General features: G+C 38.3%; 1 protein-coding gene across 2 annotated transcripts in view; it reads right to left on the reverse strand.

Annotated features, from left to right (window-relative positions):
• nrxn2b (neurexin 2b) overlaps nt 1-16,377 on the reverse strand; it is a 571,134-nt gene that overhangs the window by 285,841 nt on the left and 268,916 nt on the right. The gene's annotated exons all lie outside the window — the stretch shown is intronic.

The following is a 16,377-nucleotide window of genomic DNA, read 5'->3' on the forward strand; positions in this document are numbered from 1 at the left end:
GTAAGCGCATATGAATAAACACGGTTTGAAAAGCTCCAGGCATTCCTCACCATCAAAACTCCTACTTTAGCCTTTATCTTTAAGTAGGCATAAAATGAACATCCAGCAAAACCTTTCACACAGGGGCGAGATCCTGCTACAAAGATAAGACCATCAGAAAGGCTTCCTAAAAAATTATATTTTCACAGCTGAAAACCAGAACTTTCAACTTTAGCAGTCTGAGAAGCAATGAGCCACGAGGTCAATTATATGTGGACTCTGTGTAATGGAATGAGTCAATAATGTTTGCCGACTTCTCTCTAGAATTAATGAGTGCTTGACACTTCATATTTCCTAGCTGCGGCTTCCGGGCATTATAATCAATACAACAAATTCATTTGCTGTCCGACTGACTGATGCCCAGAAATCGCGGCTGTAAGAACCATTTAGCAAATATGAAATTATCAGCATGGAGTTAATCTCAAAAGAACAAACAGTGCATTTCCTGCAGAAGTCAACATCATGTTTGAGATTTCACTGGCTGACTGCATAACTGTAGTAGACAAGAGAGGAAGGAGGGCTGCGCCAGATGTACTGTAAAAATTAGTCATGCAAGTTTTGCTTTCTTTCAGTGGAGTAAAGATTACAGAATAAATATGCAGCACACATACACACACCCACTCAGAGAAATGGGCTCTCATTTTGTTCAGTGTGGAGTTGGATACTTTCATTTGAATTTCAGATTTCTTTGGGTAAAGTTTTCACTTTCCTTGTTCATTTGGGCCATGAACAGTTTGTTCCGAAGCATACATTACAGCTTATCTACCTTGTTTTTAAATGTGACATGTCCGCAGTGTCGCTAGGGATGTTTACTGTGGAGGTTTCAGTCCCCAGTATCTAAAGTAGATGCTGGCAGAGGACTGAGCATGTGAAAGATTCAAAATGTCATACCTAACACTGATCTAAGTAGCACTACATGCAGAATTTCATGCAGCTGAGTGAACCAGCACAAACTTTTAATGTAGCATTACTTTTCAATTTATTTTTAAAACAATGTAATTTTCACAAAAGTAAAAAGAGCATCAGGCTAGGTAGGTTCAAGGTATGTTCAAAAATGAGATAATGTTTTAAAGTTTTATTCAAGATATGTTCATGTGACGTTTGCCAACTTCCTTCCTCACTCTCGCTCACTTGAAAACATTTGGGATAATGTAGATAACAAAATATAGAAAAAAGGACTTGTCACTTTTAGACATTTTACACATTTTAGACAAACTTACAGTTTTTGAGACTGGTCTAGAGCAGGCAGGCTAAAACGAGTGATCATTTTCCACCCAGCCAGAAACAGTGTCCTGGTCTGGCTGTGCTGCCCTAGCTGTGATGAATGCCTGTGCTGCTGAAGAGCTCAGAGCAATCCACAAGATGGGACCAATTACAGCCTCCCAGGCACCGCCAGAGACCATCACCTCCGCATCTCCACGGTTACCATAATGACCTCTCAGGGGCCATTGGGAAGAGTTGGGATACTATGATACCGGGCCCTGGAGAGCCTCTGACTGCACAATCTGAAAGAGCACACTGACTTAACATTTACACTGGACAATCAGGGTTTTTCAGAGGGTTTTAAAGTGAAATATAGATCTCTGAGATGATGCTTTCATTCGTCTTTCACGGTGTGAAAACCTCCTTTATCTACTTTTGCTGATCCGCAAATTTGATCTGCGATTCATCAGAGACATAGGGCGATGACCTCAAGACCCATGACAGCTATTCATAACTTCTAGCAAACAGGAGCACTGAATGTAAGAAAATTAGTACTTTTATTGATACTTTACAAGTTTACTTTCTTAGAGGTGCAACAGGTGAATCCCTTGGCTGTGTTACAGTATATACACACACACACACATATATATATATATATATATATATATACATATATATATATATATATATATATATATATATATATATATATATATATATACATATATATATATATATATATATATATATACATATATATATATATATATATATATATATATATATATATATATATATATATATATATATATACATATATATATATATATATATATATATATATATATATATATATATATATATATATATATACATATATATATATACATATATATATATACATATATATATATATTTGGTCAGAAAAATGAACAACAACACAAGAGAAAACCTCAAAGCTCCAATTTCACTTTTTCCATTATCTTTGAGTAATCTGCAAGGGGAATTAATTTCATGGATGTAAGACCCATGACACCCATCTTAACATCCAAATAGCGCTTCAAGCATTAAATGACGTTTGGAGTGCTTCGGTTTCTATAGAAAAATAACGGAGTTTAGGAATTTTCTATTGAGGAAAAGTTTACTTTTTGGAGATTAAGTATTAAAAACCAATAGCTGTGTTAAGCTATTCATTTTATTCGGTCAGTACACCACTCAAGACAGGACCTGTATTTCATCCTTGCCTGTAATTGGCTCCCAGGTGAAGTGATGGTTTTGCAGTCTTTGCCCATATCTAGCAATACTGTGATATACATTATTTATATCCATCACTAAGAGAGGTTTGATAATGAGAATAGGCCATGAATGCACAATGCCTGGTCTCATCTCTAAACAATAATCAGCTCCTTCTTGCCAATTCCCTGGCGAACACAAAGCCCACCATTAACTTTCATTAAATGCGCTATTAAGAATCTCTGCCTCCCTCTCGAGTCCTGACTCTCTACTCTCTATGTTGCCTGTGTTGCTTTTGCCGCTCATGCTGGCTCTAATTGACAAAGATTGAATGATTGCTGATGAGAAACACAAAAACACATGCAAAAAGACTGACACACAGATACACAGAGACACACACACATGCTGTGGGCTGTGCAAATGAAAGACAGTTAGGCAGTGGCAGTGTGTGTTATAGCCAGGGCTGGGACAATGACAGCCAGCAGGAAGATGCAAGGATTGTGTGATTGCTAATTACAGAGGCGCTCCGATCTGCAAAGATGCCACAACAAGACGACTGGTGTAGAGAATAAATGTTGACGGCGCTTGCGCGTTAATTGCTGATGCTAAATCATAAGTTGTATAATTATGTTGTGTGTTATGTCGCTGTGTTTTGGATGTGTGTGTATCTGAAAACAAATGGTATAGAAGAGACTGGAGGCAACTAAAACTATAATTATTTGATACTGTGTTGACACGTTTTCAGTAACAGGTGCATGCTCGCTCGTTCTCACTCAGTTCTATTCTAACCAAAGGTGGTGTGATGCATTTTCAAAATCTCTCTCTTTAACTTTCTCAATGTAGAGAGCTAAGTGAGGGAGACAAATCTGTAAACAGAACAATATAAATCAATGACTGAAAACACAATGTGGTAAAAATGTACTTTGTATGCATGTATTTTGCATAGTCACCAAAATCAAGGTTCTTTCATATTGCGAATCGACCAGTGACGCATCACTAATCAAGTCTGTGTTTGCCTTTTGCTTAGCTGAACAGTCAATCAGAGTGATATCTCTTACCGACTCGCTTCCACTGCTGATTTTACAAGCTCAATCAGCCAAAAAGCCGTTGACAAGAGCTGACTAGTACCAACAGTGCGGAACATGGGGTAACAACTGGGACACTCACCTATGGCGCCAACATTGCCGCTGTGTAAAGGCCCTAACTGATAGCTACAGTATACACTTTTCAGTTGAATCCAATGGCTGACATTTTGTTTTGTAGACTTTCATTGCCTAATGTGATCACTGTTTGTTTTATGGTTTTATTTAATGTATTGTAAAGATTTTTATTTATCTAGTAACCAAGAACTGCATATTTTTTTGATTTGCTCTCCATCAATTCAGTGGTATGTCTGAGCTGCTGCACATCCAGTTAATAAACCCCTTGGCACCATGCTTTATAGCATATCTTATGTCTCTTAGCTGCTCTATAACCATTTATGACACACTGTAGTCTATTACATTAAAATTATACGAGCTACAACCAACCCATAAGTCGCCTACAGGGATGTATATCCACAGTGGAGGAAAGGAAAGAAAAACCTGAATACATCATTTCTTAAATAAAAACAGATTAAAATATGACTGTTTGCGTCTACGACAATGTTTCGCTGACCCAAACACAGTCAGTCGGTATGTGAGTCATTGAAAGGGCTCAAAATAAGTGCCAGTGCTTGCTGGTGACACTTTCTGAAAGATTGTATGGTGACACAGACAGGCATCATTACACACTTCCATGCTTCCACTCTCCCTCTATAAAATGTCACTCCGTATTCAGTGTCCTTTTGCTTTGCCTTAGCTGTGCTCTCTCTTCTTTCTACTGCACTTCAGTTTGTCTCACTTTGCTCAGTCACTATGTTCTCTCCATTTCCCCTGTATTTGTTTTCATCTCCCTGCCCTTTCATTTCCCAGCCCACACTCCTCGCACTCACAATATCCTCACCTCGTCTTTCTTCATGTCCCTGTCTTATCCCTCTCTTTTTTGCTTTACTTGATTCTACTCTAAATGGTATCTGGTCTGCAAATGAAAGTACAGGTCAGTTGTTCAGGCCTGTTATCTGAGTGTTTTACTGATATAGTTTCACTGCACCGGGTAAAACGGGCAGAAGTCGAATGTGTGCAGACTGCACTTACGAATTGATAATGTCTTCAGGTGACACTTTTTGGTCCACTGACGCTGAAGTAGAGACTGACTGCGGGCTCACAGAGTTTCTATTTCAGATATTACATCTAATTCAATTTGATCTCAGTGAAGAGAACCAAGCTGTGAATCAGACTGTGGATTCATATCCTGCAGTCAAATCTGCTGCTGTCACAGCGTCCTAGAAGTTATTCTATTATTCACTGTCCATGAAACAGCTATGTAATTTCACTCCAGTCTATCTCTGCTGCAACAGGAGAGACCTGATCATACTGAATTCTATTAAATAAATTAAATTAAAAAATATATATATAATTGGATGAACCTTCATGAATCCAACTGTTTTGTGTTCTGTTTTGTCTGTTCTCAGGTCGACCTTCACGATGGCCTCTGTCGTAGTTGTTGTAGAAATAGCATAATGGAGGAGGTCAGGTTTTTCTCCTTCAAACTCTTTCTCTTAATCTTACTAAGATGATGGAGAAGGGGACCTATGAATATGTGGAAAGTAAAATATGCACCCATAACATCATCTCATTCATCAGGGGGCAGACTAGTGATAATGCCCTCTGCCATTTGATTACCATCGGGCCCCAGGGAATAATAGCTGACGTAGGATGAAGCCAGTGTCAATCCTTCCTTAAACAAAACATACGGATTGAGGAAAATGTATTTGTATTATTGTTTCTGGTCATTTTGCAAAATAAAAAAAACAGTAAGTGGAGGGACAGTTTGAAATGTTCTGTCACCAAACAGCAAGGGTCGATGCCACTTATAGCCTTTTTGCTGTTATCAATCCAAGTCAATTTCCAACATGTCTTGCTTCAAAATCATTTTATTACTCTATTTTTCAGCTATTACCACACCAGCCATGTTTTTTTTACATTAACAGATCATTTAGTTGTGTCTGTCCGTACTAATTGCCCTATCTTTGTTTTTCTTTGGGAAATCGCCCTCATTTTCCCATCTATTTCCCTGTCAGAAGAAGCCTGCTACAATTTACCTGCCAGTTATTGAAAACAAGGTTTCTTTTCTTGGCCTAACTACCTGGGGAGATGTTATAAATATATCATTAATTGTCTCTTTTCTAACCTTTTGTTTGCAAAGGGGAGATTTGATGCAGTCTTTGCGTGTATCAGCAACACTGTGTTCAATTTTCCACGCACACGCAAATGAAAAGCTGTTGTTGACTGCTTGTGTTAAATTGTTACAGTAAGATGTCAAATGCTGTATATGTAATGCCATTGCATTTTCTATATGTGTGATGTAATTATATAGGTCAACTGGCACAAAATGTAATGTTATGTACCAACGATTTAGTGTTTTAAAGATAGGACACTAAAATATCTAATGACACAACAATTAGAACAATTTGACAATTTAATCACTAATAGAGCATTTGATGATAAATGGTCAAATGAGGACTGAAAATAATTGTTTTTTTGTGTTACCGATTACTTTTTCAATGAACTGGTTGTTTAGAAGTTTTACTAATTGACTTTTGATCACAATAAATTTCATTATACAAATATGGTTGTTGTTGGTTATTATTACGGCCATTCAATATTCAATTAAGGGACTTAATTTTAGCGCTAATTTACATTATCCTGCAATATATATCAATGTTATACATTTTCATTTATTCCATTCTGAGGAGCTTTTTGATAAGTCTGCAAAGACATTGTAAAAGTGAGCATTAAACATAACCTGTACACAAATGCACATGTGTGTAGACATAGATACACAATTACACACAGGAGAAGCACTGTCTCTATCACAGCCTCACTGCTGGTGGAGAAGCTGGCCTCTGATGAAAGGGAGAGATGAGGCCAGAGAAGGAAGGTAGGAAAATGGCCAAAGCTCTGAGTAATGCCATACTAAATTGTAATGTAAGACAGGTCAGTGGGAGAAAAAGGCTAAAACACACTGCTCTATTGCAGCACTCAAGCTACCTAGCCCATCATTTATTGAGAGAGCACCGACACTGAGCAGAAAAAATAGATGGGATAGAGAAGGACAGGGAGGAAAAAAAGAATCTGGAGGGGAAGGTGAAGCTTTATAGGACGGCGTGAAGGACCTATATATTTAGGCTGATATAGATCAATGACTTGTCATTTGATGTTGCAATACTGACTTGTAAACAATTTTCAGTTGACTCCACAACAAGTGAGTGTAAGTATAATACTTAGTAACTGAGCACATGTGTTTAATATTGATGCAGGTTAAATGACTGGCTTTAAAATTTGCATCTAATATGCCACTATGTCTCATAATAGTAATTACATGCTTATTGATTAAACTTAATAGTTAAGAATAGGTGTTGATTGAAAGTATTTATTACAAGGAAGCTAAGAATGGTGACCATGGCAACATCACCACCTGTGCTGATGTCGTAGATTACGACAAATAAATGATGCAGTGCAGACTAAACAACTCTCTCAATCTGCTTTCACTGCCTTGAAGCTTCCATTGCAGAGGTGCCATGAAAGAGGCTGAAGCAACATACATTTATATTATGTGCTGTTAGCCATGAACCCAGTTATGCTGTATGTCATTTGGTTAGTTATTATTCTGCAAATAGATTCGTGTGCTTCTTTGGCAGATCTTTATTACTTTGCTTTCTTCTTCTCTGTCATTCACAATCACACACCAGGTGGAAACTGACGAAATTGTATGAAGTTCAAAATGTTGAAAACACACATGCAGACACACATACCCAAACCAACATTTCTAACTTTTCTCTTTACTACTGTACAACATCTGATTTCAACTGATATTTCATTTCCATTCCATTCATTCACTTTGAGCTAACAAGTCTCAAGGGAACACTGGTACAGAACCTTCCAGCATGAATGCAAAAAAAAAAAAAAAAAAAAACAATAATTTCTATTATCAAATCTCTTTGAAACAAATTTGAAAAGTCTGTCCTTCTCCTCACACTATGGATCTGATTGATCAGATTCAAGATACCAACACTTTTTTCAAAGGAAATCTTTGAACAAGTACAAGGAGTTATATTATTTAAGGCCAAATGTAAGTATTTTATTCAGAATATTAAAGTTGTAAAAGATGACCTGTCTTTTTTGTGCAATCAGGCCATGGCAGCAATATGTGTCATAAAAGACTGTTGATAAAACTGCCAAAAGTGAAATTAGCTGTTGAAAGTACACTACTCAAAATTAGTTAGGGAAATTGGGATATTCTTCTGTTTCACTTGATTGTTAATTGTGTGACATATCCTGATTTTTTTGTGTGTGTTTTGGTCGCATTTCATTTGACTTTCATTGCATATCCATGCACATGCGTATATGCACCCGTATCCCAATATCCCTAACTAAATTTGAGTAGTGTATATCTTATAGACAGAGACATGGGAAGGTTTCTACAATGAATTCAACACACATATTTCATGAAGCCAGCACCTTGTGGCCGCTAGAGAAGCTGGAGGCTGACACCCCCACAATGGTTTTGCTTTGCACAGACATTTGAGATTGCTTTCTAATTTGAGTGTTAGCTTAATAAGACCTTGACTCATTTTAACAGTTGAGACCCATTAAGCTAAAAATGTATACTCTGCTGGAGATTACAAGGTCAAGAGCATTTCTGAAATATGTAATCAGTGCTGTATAGCACAGCAGTTGTGGTCATTTCTGCTGTTTCCATGGTGGGTGGAGAATAAATGAATAGGATTTCAATTTTCACTGCTGGGCAATACATTTCCTCAATATGATCACGTCACTGGCTCAGTCCTTCACTTGATAGATCTGCACCATCCTCTTGTCACCGTTGCCCCAGAGATGCTGATTTTAAATGCTATTCACACTGACGTGATGTTGTGGAAGAGGGCAATAATAAGAAGCAAAAGAGAGGGAGGAGACGAATGTATGCTTCTTACATAATGGAGTAGATCCTTGCATTATTGTAATGACATTTCCTCTCAACACAATATAATAGAAGGACAAGAAAAGCCTCAGGATGTAACAATGCATGTATATCGTCAGAGGAAGAATAGATATTGGTTTACGTCCATCCTGACAAAGAGTCACTTCGCATATTTGTAAGTGAAAATGCTAATGCATTAGTGACAGTTTACTCAAGAGGACAGGGGATGGGCACACACAGTGGTACTGACAATGTGTCGCTCATGTTGAGTACTTGAAGCAAACCAGTGTTGCTCTCACATACCACCTTCAAGGCCAAATACTGGACAGATATAAGAAGGCCGCTGAGAACATATACATTATGTTGCTATTAGAGAAACCACATACAGCAGCTGTGTCACAGATTCTAAAAGGTTAGAGTCGTGTTTTTTGTCCGAGAATGTGTTCACAATCAACCTTTATACGGAATATATTCCATGCTGCTTTGTCATTGTGAAAAATACACATCCCTAGCAACTCCAGATCTGCTGTACTGTTGCTCATCTTGATCCTCTTACAGAGAAGTGTAACACGAGAAAAAAATCCCCTTAAAAAGAGGGGTAGTAGGCAAAAAATGACTTATGTAATATAACATTAACATTTCAATTAAATATAATAGGCAAAAAGAAGAAGGAGAGGTGGAAGCTGCTGATGGACAACACCAGCAGGGGGGCGCCATCAGTCTGAAGAGGCGGGCTTTTCAGGCTTGACTGACACAAGAGACTTCCGAACTAGCAGAGAGGAACCAGCAGGGCTGAAGAACTGCAGCTTTGGTGGCGCCAGAAGCGAAATTCAGGTGAAGGAAGAGTTAGAAAGGATGAGCCCTCAGATCAGTGGTATAAGCAGTTGAAGTAAAGTTGTGATTGAAACAAACTCTATTCTGGGAATGATCTTGACTAGAAATCCATCACATTCTAGCCAACACCTCTGGTCACGAACTTTGCAAAGTCAACTAAAATATAATATTGCAGTTCAGGTTGACTCTTCCCTAATAGATCAGGCGATAAGATGTCCACAGCGAGCTCAAACTCGAACCACTAGTCTGCCACATGCTACTGTAAGACGTCAGTTGGCAGACCTATGTATGGATGTATTCTATGTATGTTTGGATTTGTTTATATGTGGGTGGGTGGATCACAGACAGACGGATGACAGAGGTGATGAGGAAATAGCATTCTGAGGGGTGCCGGTGTGTTTTTTTGTTTTTTTTATGCTTATTGAGAATTTGAAAGCTAGCACAGATGTGTAAAGTATGGACACAATCACGTAGACGTAGTGCGAGGATATCAGATATCCCCAAGGATCTTAACATCTGGAGTGTCAGCCAATTCTGTTTACAGTACTCTTATATATGCTGCCTTACAGAAGGCACTTAGCCCACACCTGCTCCACTGAAGTTGTTCACTGACTCGACAGGTACTAGGCAGGTCGCAGGAATGAATATATATGAAAATAAGCCAACATCCACAATGTTGTTACTGCATATATTTTAAATGGGCTTTAAATAAAAGGCTTCCACTTGATGCCCTTTCGCTGTTGGAAATATCAAAGAATAATTAATAGGCTGTGTTTTGAATTAGACATGTGTATTATAGGTTAGTAATGTAGGTTTATTTATTTATTATTTATTTTCATTTGTGCCATTATTATTCCATTCAGTTCCCTAACTGTGCTTTTTCTATTCTAGTGCTGATAGTGTACACTGTTTGAACTCAACTCAAATGGCAATGTACAAAATCAACCCCCCCCCCCCATATTACTGTGTTGAGTTACCTTTCTTTGTTAAGACTGACTGATTGATTGAATCACAGAGAGCACTTGGCACTATGAGAATTAGCACATGACTAAATGGTGCTTTATTTACCAATTTGCAAATTCTAACAGCTACTTAAAGTGTCATGATAATAAGCCAACATTTACATAGTGCTGCTAAAAAAATCCCAACAGGTCAAATGCTCAAAAATTCAGAGCTCTATCAACACATTTTAAGGGATAAAGATAAAGAAAATGCACATCTAACAACCTTTTCAGTGATAATGTTAACAGGTTTTAATGTCTCTAAGTTATTAGCGGTTGTAAATTATTTATGTGAACTACAAAAAGGATCATCCTGTGGCATTTCATGTTTGTGTGACTAAAAAATTTAAGTGTTTAGAATTAGTGTTGTACCTGGTCCGCTATGAGGCATGAAGAGGTTATGATACTGTGACAGGATTAGTGACTATCTGAGCTTGGTTCGTCAGACACTGATATAACCGAGAACGAAGATGAGAGAAATGCTTTTGGGTGATCAAACGGCTAATCTCAATTTTACTGCTGGCAAGAGCAGAGCTTGTTAAAATGTGTGTACCTGTTTGTCTTTCTCCCCTCTTCTCTGTCCCTTGCCAAACCTCTCCTCCATATTGTGTTTCAATTTGTTCTGCTTTTGTTGAAAAATGGAACATATTCAATGTCATCTCTTTACAATTCTGCACAAGTATGCCTCATTAGCAAGCATCTTCAAAAGGAAGGGACAGGCACTGTCTGAATATTGTACGCCAAATTATGCCTCCTCCCTACATTTCCTCAACCTGAAAAACTCTTCTTCAGATTTATTCTACTGTTGTTTTTATTCCTCAAATCCCACCACTGTATAATTTTAATTTAAGTTTAATAATGGCATTTGTATCTTTGACATTGTCATGTTCTTGGCATAGTAAAGTCTACTATTCCCCTCAGGGTGTTGCATATTTTTGCTTACTTCCTCTTCCACATGGCCAGCACTGCTTTCTTCAACCTCAGTGCAAGATGCAAACAGAATAGTACAATAACAGCAGGCAGACACAAAACCACACAGTTTTCTGTTTCATTTGCTTGACTGACTTTGATCACGTATTGCTCCAGTTTTAAGAATGTGCATGTTACAAATGTGGCGAGAGACAGAGAGAGGGAGAGAGAGAGAGAGAGAGAGAGAGAGAGATCAATCACTAATTTCCAACATAAATACATATTAATATTAATATTATAATTAATAATTAATAATTATAAATAGTTCATCCCCAAAATTTAGATACAGCATAACTGAGATTTTAATTCGAAATGCCATTATAAGTACAGTACTGTATATTTTACTGTTGCTATGCTAATAATGCAACAATGACTAATAGTGTGACTGAATATTTGTTGTTAACAACGATGCTAAAATAGTGCAATTAATTGATGAATAAAATGTTGAAGGACACATATCCTCATTGGCTTTAGTTAGAGAACATTGACTAATTACCTCCAGCGTCCTTGGTTTAAGGTGCTATGTGTAGTCTAATGAATTAATGATCAGCATCTTTTTGCTAAATTTATTTTGATACCTTGGCATAATTAGCATAAACAAATGGAGACAACTAGCCTCTGTCTGCCCCAAGTGATATTACAGGTGCGAGTGTTCCTCAACATTAAGGCATATCATTGAAGCCCTAATGCTTCCTGTCAAAAAGAGGATCCTGCTATCTTTCTCAGGGGAGGCCACTTGTCTTTTGGGTGAATGGCCCTGTTTGTTTTCCGTAATTATACTAAAGCCTCAAAACAAGCATGGTAATTACCAATGTTAAAATGCTATAAGTAACACCTGGCACACTGGCAAGCATAGAACATAATATTGAAAAATATTTGGATTGTGCTTTAGTTTAGAGTCAAAGCATTTCACACCACAAATGTGAAAGAATAACACCAATGCGCCATCAGGTCCATGTAGCAAAATATCGAAAAGCATTAATAAAATGAGCAAAACAGCCCTCACAATATAAAAGATCAAACAACATGCTGTTTGGAAAAATCCTGCAGAGATTAGCGGGGTGACTTTGATGAAGGAATCCCTGTCTTTGCTCCTGAATTAATTCAGTGATAGTAATAATAAGAAACATAATAAAAGTGATCATTTCTTACTGGAGCAGTAGTAGTAGAAGCTCAGCTGATATTCCAAGACAGATACTGTCCATTGTATCAATTCATTCCTGTTTCCATCGATGATAAATGCTTTTGTGAACAGAAATGGTCACCAGTCTATTACAGCCATATTAAAATGTGAATATTACTAGATATTGATATAATAGAATATTCAATTGTATTAAAAGAATGAATCTATAATTAAAGAAATGTATTAAAAGATGCAAATTACTTTGTTTGGCATGCTCATTCTGAGCCGTAGAAAAGCTGTTTGAGATGCTTCATATAGGTCTTTTGCTTCTGTCTGTGACAATTTGAATAGGCAAGACGCCCCATTCTTACTGCCTATTAAGTAATGGAACATCCAAAGAAATTTGTTCTGACCGAAGTGAGAACAAGTTGACCTGAACAACCAGACCTAGTTTAATAATAATGAAATATGGAAGTGAAACACACACGAAGCATATTTCCTAGATCTATACTAACTATCTGGTGGTCAAGGCGATACCATATTCAGCTCAGTATCTTTAACTGCCAATGATATAGTGAAAAATTCTTTCTGTATTATCAGGTTTAACCATCATATTGTAAAGCTTCTATTGTGAACGCGTTTTAAACGGCATTGCACTGTAGAATCAACAAGGCCATGTCAGGGTAAGAATATGATAATAACTTGCTATCACTGTGTTTTGCAGCTTGTCAACAGGAGTGACAGTGACATACTCCCCTGTATGGTGTATGTTCAACATGTCTTCCTTTGAGACTTGCATTCTCTACACAAAAGTAGATCCACTCAGTGTTCTCCTCTGGGGATGTGTGTTGTTCCCTCACCATACTTTAGCTGACAAAGAGGGATGCCTTGAAGATTTTTTGCCTGTCCAAAAACAAAGAGACGAAAGACAGAGAGCACAAAACCTATTTTACCCATTTTCTCTGGGCAATTACACAGATAAAGCTTGGAAAATTGGGTTTTTTTCCTTTGAAATGCAGGCAGAAATTGTGTTAAAACGGAGCAAAGAGATTGTGAGAAATGGCTTATTGTTGCTATTTCTTCTGTGTTTGATTTGCAAAGCTTTGTGCATGAGTGCTGAACAGTCAGATAAGCATACATAGCATACTCTGTGTCTGTCTGTGTGTACGCAAATGTAGGGACACATCTGCCTGTTTCGTAGAATATACTGTATCTTTATGTATGTCTCCTACACATAGGTTTAGATCTGGTGCTTTGCTTGTGTGTTTATAACACAAGTGCTTGAGCTGTGTATGATACGTTGGCAGGGGAATGGTCACAGCAGAGCTACAGCGCAAGGTTTGAATGCCCGATTAGATGTGGGAATTGAGGATAGAGACATCTTCTCCCCACTGAAGCAAGATTTACAACTATTATTCTTCCCACTAGCACCGAGCTGCCTCAGAGTCCATCCCCTGCAGGCAAGAGTTGTTCAGATATAGAAAAGGACCCCTAAAAATGAAGAAGATTTGAAAAACTGCGACTTGCACATTAATAACACAGATGGAGAGTTACTCCACAGCCATGTATACTGTGTTGATTGGGCGCTGAAATCGCGAAACTGCTGCCGTCTGTTTCATTTGCGTGACAAATCATTCAATGGGGTGTCTGTAATATTGAATATGCAAATGCGGCCATTGTTGCTGCATGGCTCTGTGGTGGACAGCTGAGGGAGCTTGTCAGTGCACGCTTGGTTGGCGATGTTTTATAAGAAGGAGGTACAATTGTCTGTTAATCACTCAAGCTGAGTGAGGGAATGCTAACACCAGTTGTATTGCTTGGAGAACACTGTTTGTCCCAATAATGACTAAACAGATTATGTTTACATTTTGTTAACTTTAATGACAGCTGAGGGCGTGTATCTCTTCTGCTTGTGGGTTGGCTTTGAAGCACTTCTGCTTGATTAGAGAGGACAAAGTGGAACGTGATTGCATATGGTGAGGCACTTGAAGATAGGGATGGTGCGGGATAATGGTCCTGACTAAGATGTAAACCCAGAACAATTTGTGGTCCAGCACCTGCAGGGTAGCAGCACACTCCCTTTAAACCTTCACGGACAGTCTCCGGATTCTCCCATCTAATCTCAGAGTTGACTGACAGCAGTCTTTGCTACAGTCTAGACAGAAGCAATCAATCAAAAACAAAACCCTCCTAATTACAGACAGTAATTACTGCACTTTACTGTAGGAGATCTCCAGAGTAGATACACAGTAAAGACTGCATGGATGCACAGGAGACTAGTTTGATCTATCAATCACACGCAATGTGTAATGAATACTTATTACGCTGCAGCTTGCTATACTCAAAAACCTTGAAAGGATGCATTCATTATATCTAGTAATTACTGATTCCTCTATTGACATCACATTCTTGTTAAATTAGCAAAGCATATGATAATAGCATAATTAGGCATATGCATGATGCACTTCACCTTTGAATGCGGTGATATCCGTTCATTAAATGTATTACTGCTAAAACCACACTCTATCTAATTTTCCACAATTCATTCCCTGTGTCTCTACTTATACAGGCTGGTTCTGTGTCTAGTTTCCCTGTCTGTTACCCCGCGTAAGGACACTGGCATTGTGCCATTCCTCTGCACCCCTCTTATGATTATCCTTTTAATTGCGATATGCATACCCCGAAGGAGAAGAGTGAAAACAGCATAAGTCCGTCAATAAATCATGTCTTCCCAAAAAAGCTTGGGGCGCCTTTTGATCTTTTGACTCCGTGCAGCCTTTGGTGGCCCCAAGGGCTCACCCTGACTTCTGATGTGTCTTACACAACAGCCTGCAGTACCCTCAAGAGCACTCCAAATTCTAGGACTTGACACAGGCAAAATCAAAGTGAGCTAATCTTATATTAGCACAGACAGGCGCTTGAAAGAGTTCAGCATCGTTGACGCTCTCCTCTGTTGTCCACGGTCAACATCCTTGTATCTTTTTTTTACAAACATTGCTTCACTTTCTTTTTGTCTCTATGCCTTTATTTCCATGCTGTCACTCTTTCGCTCCGCAGGCAGCCACTCTCGAGCATCCAAATAACACGTCAGAAAACCTAAATTCTGAGGTCTAAAGCATACAATTACCTGTGCCTCCAGACCCAGTCTCCCAGCAGACCAGAGATTCCTATTCACACGTAAGTGCTTTGTAACCATGGCTATTATTTCAAGATGATACACAAGGGCAGGGTATTTTAAAGTCAAAGAAGTAAAGGTGTCTCCATCAAAAGATAGTCATCGAATTGCGGGTAAAAGTCAAGTGTACCCAATGTGACTGCTTTTTCAGTCAGACAGGCAGCTCGCTGGAAACAAGCGAGTGAAAACAAAAAAGAGCAAAGCACAGGAGGATAAAGTGATAAGCTGTTATTGTTTTCGGTATGATTCTTTTTTCACCTTGGTCAGCGATGTTGGATTTAGGTCATATCAGGCTACCAATTGGTGGAGGATATTGCTACATTATTGCCCTGTTCCTGTAAAGCCAACATCTGCTGAAAGAGGGGGTATCATCTTTCAAGGTGAAGACGATAGACGGCTAGCACAGATGCTGCCAGGCTTTTGTTAAGTTTTATTTCACTGCCTGTCCACTCTTATTTGGCAAGCGCATTAACACTTGGCAGCATTATATAGTTTCCTCTGTTTATCCTGGGCCTTGGGCACTGAAACGTCCAAAAACAACAACAACAAAAACAACAGCACCAGCAGCAAAACAAACAACAACAAAAACTGTGCACATGTTCAAGCAAGCATATGCAAATTCCTATAAGCCTTGGATTGTCTGAGTCATTTTTGTCAGGTAGCGATAGAGAAAAAATTAATATCTAACCAAATACTGAGGTAGAATTGTGCTCTGCAAAGACAATGATACTCTTTTGTTA

Source organism: Pagrus major, chromosome 10 (assembly GCF_040436345.1).
Source record: "Pagrus major chromosome 10, Pma_NU_1.0".
Classification (NCBI taxonomy): domain Eukaryota; kingdom Metazoa; phylum Chordata; class Actinopteri; order Spariformes; family Sparidae; genus Pagrus; species Pagrus major.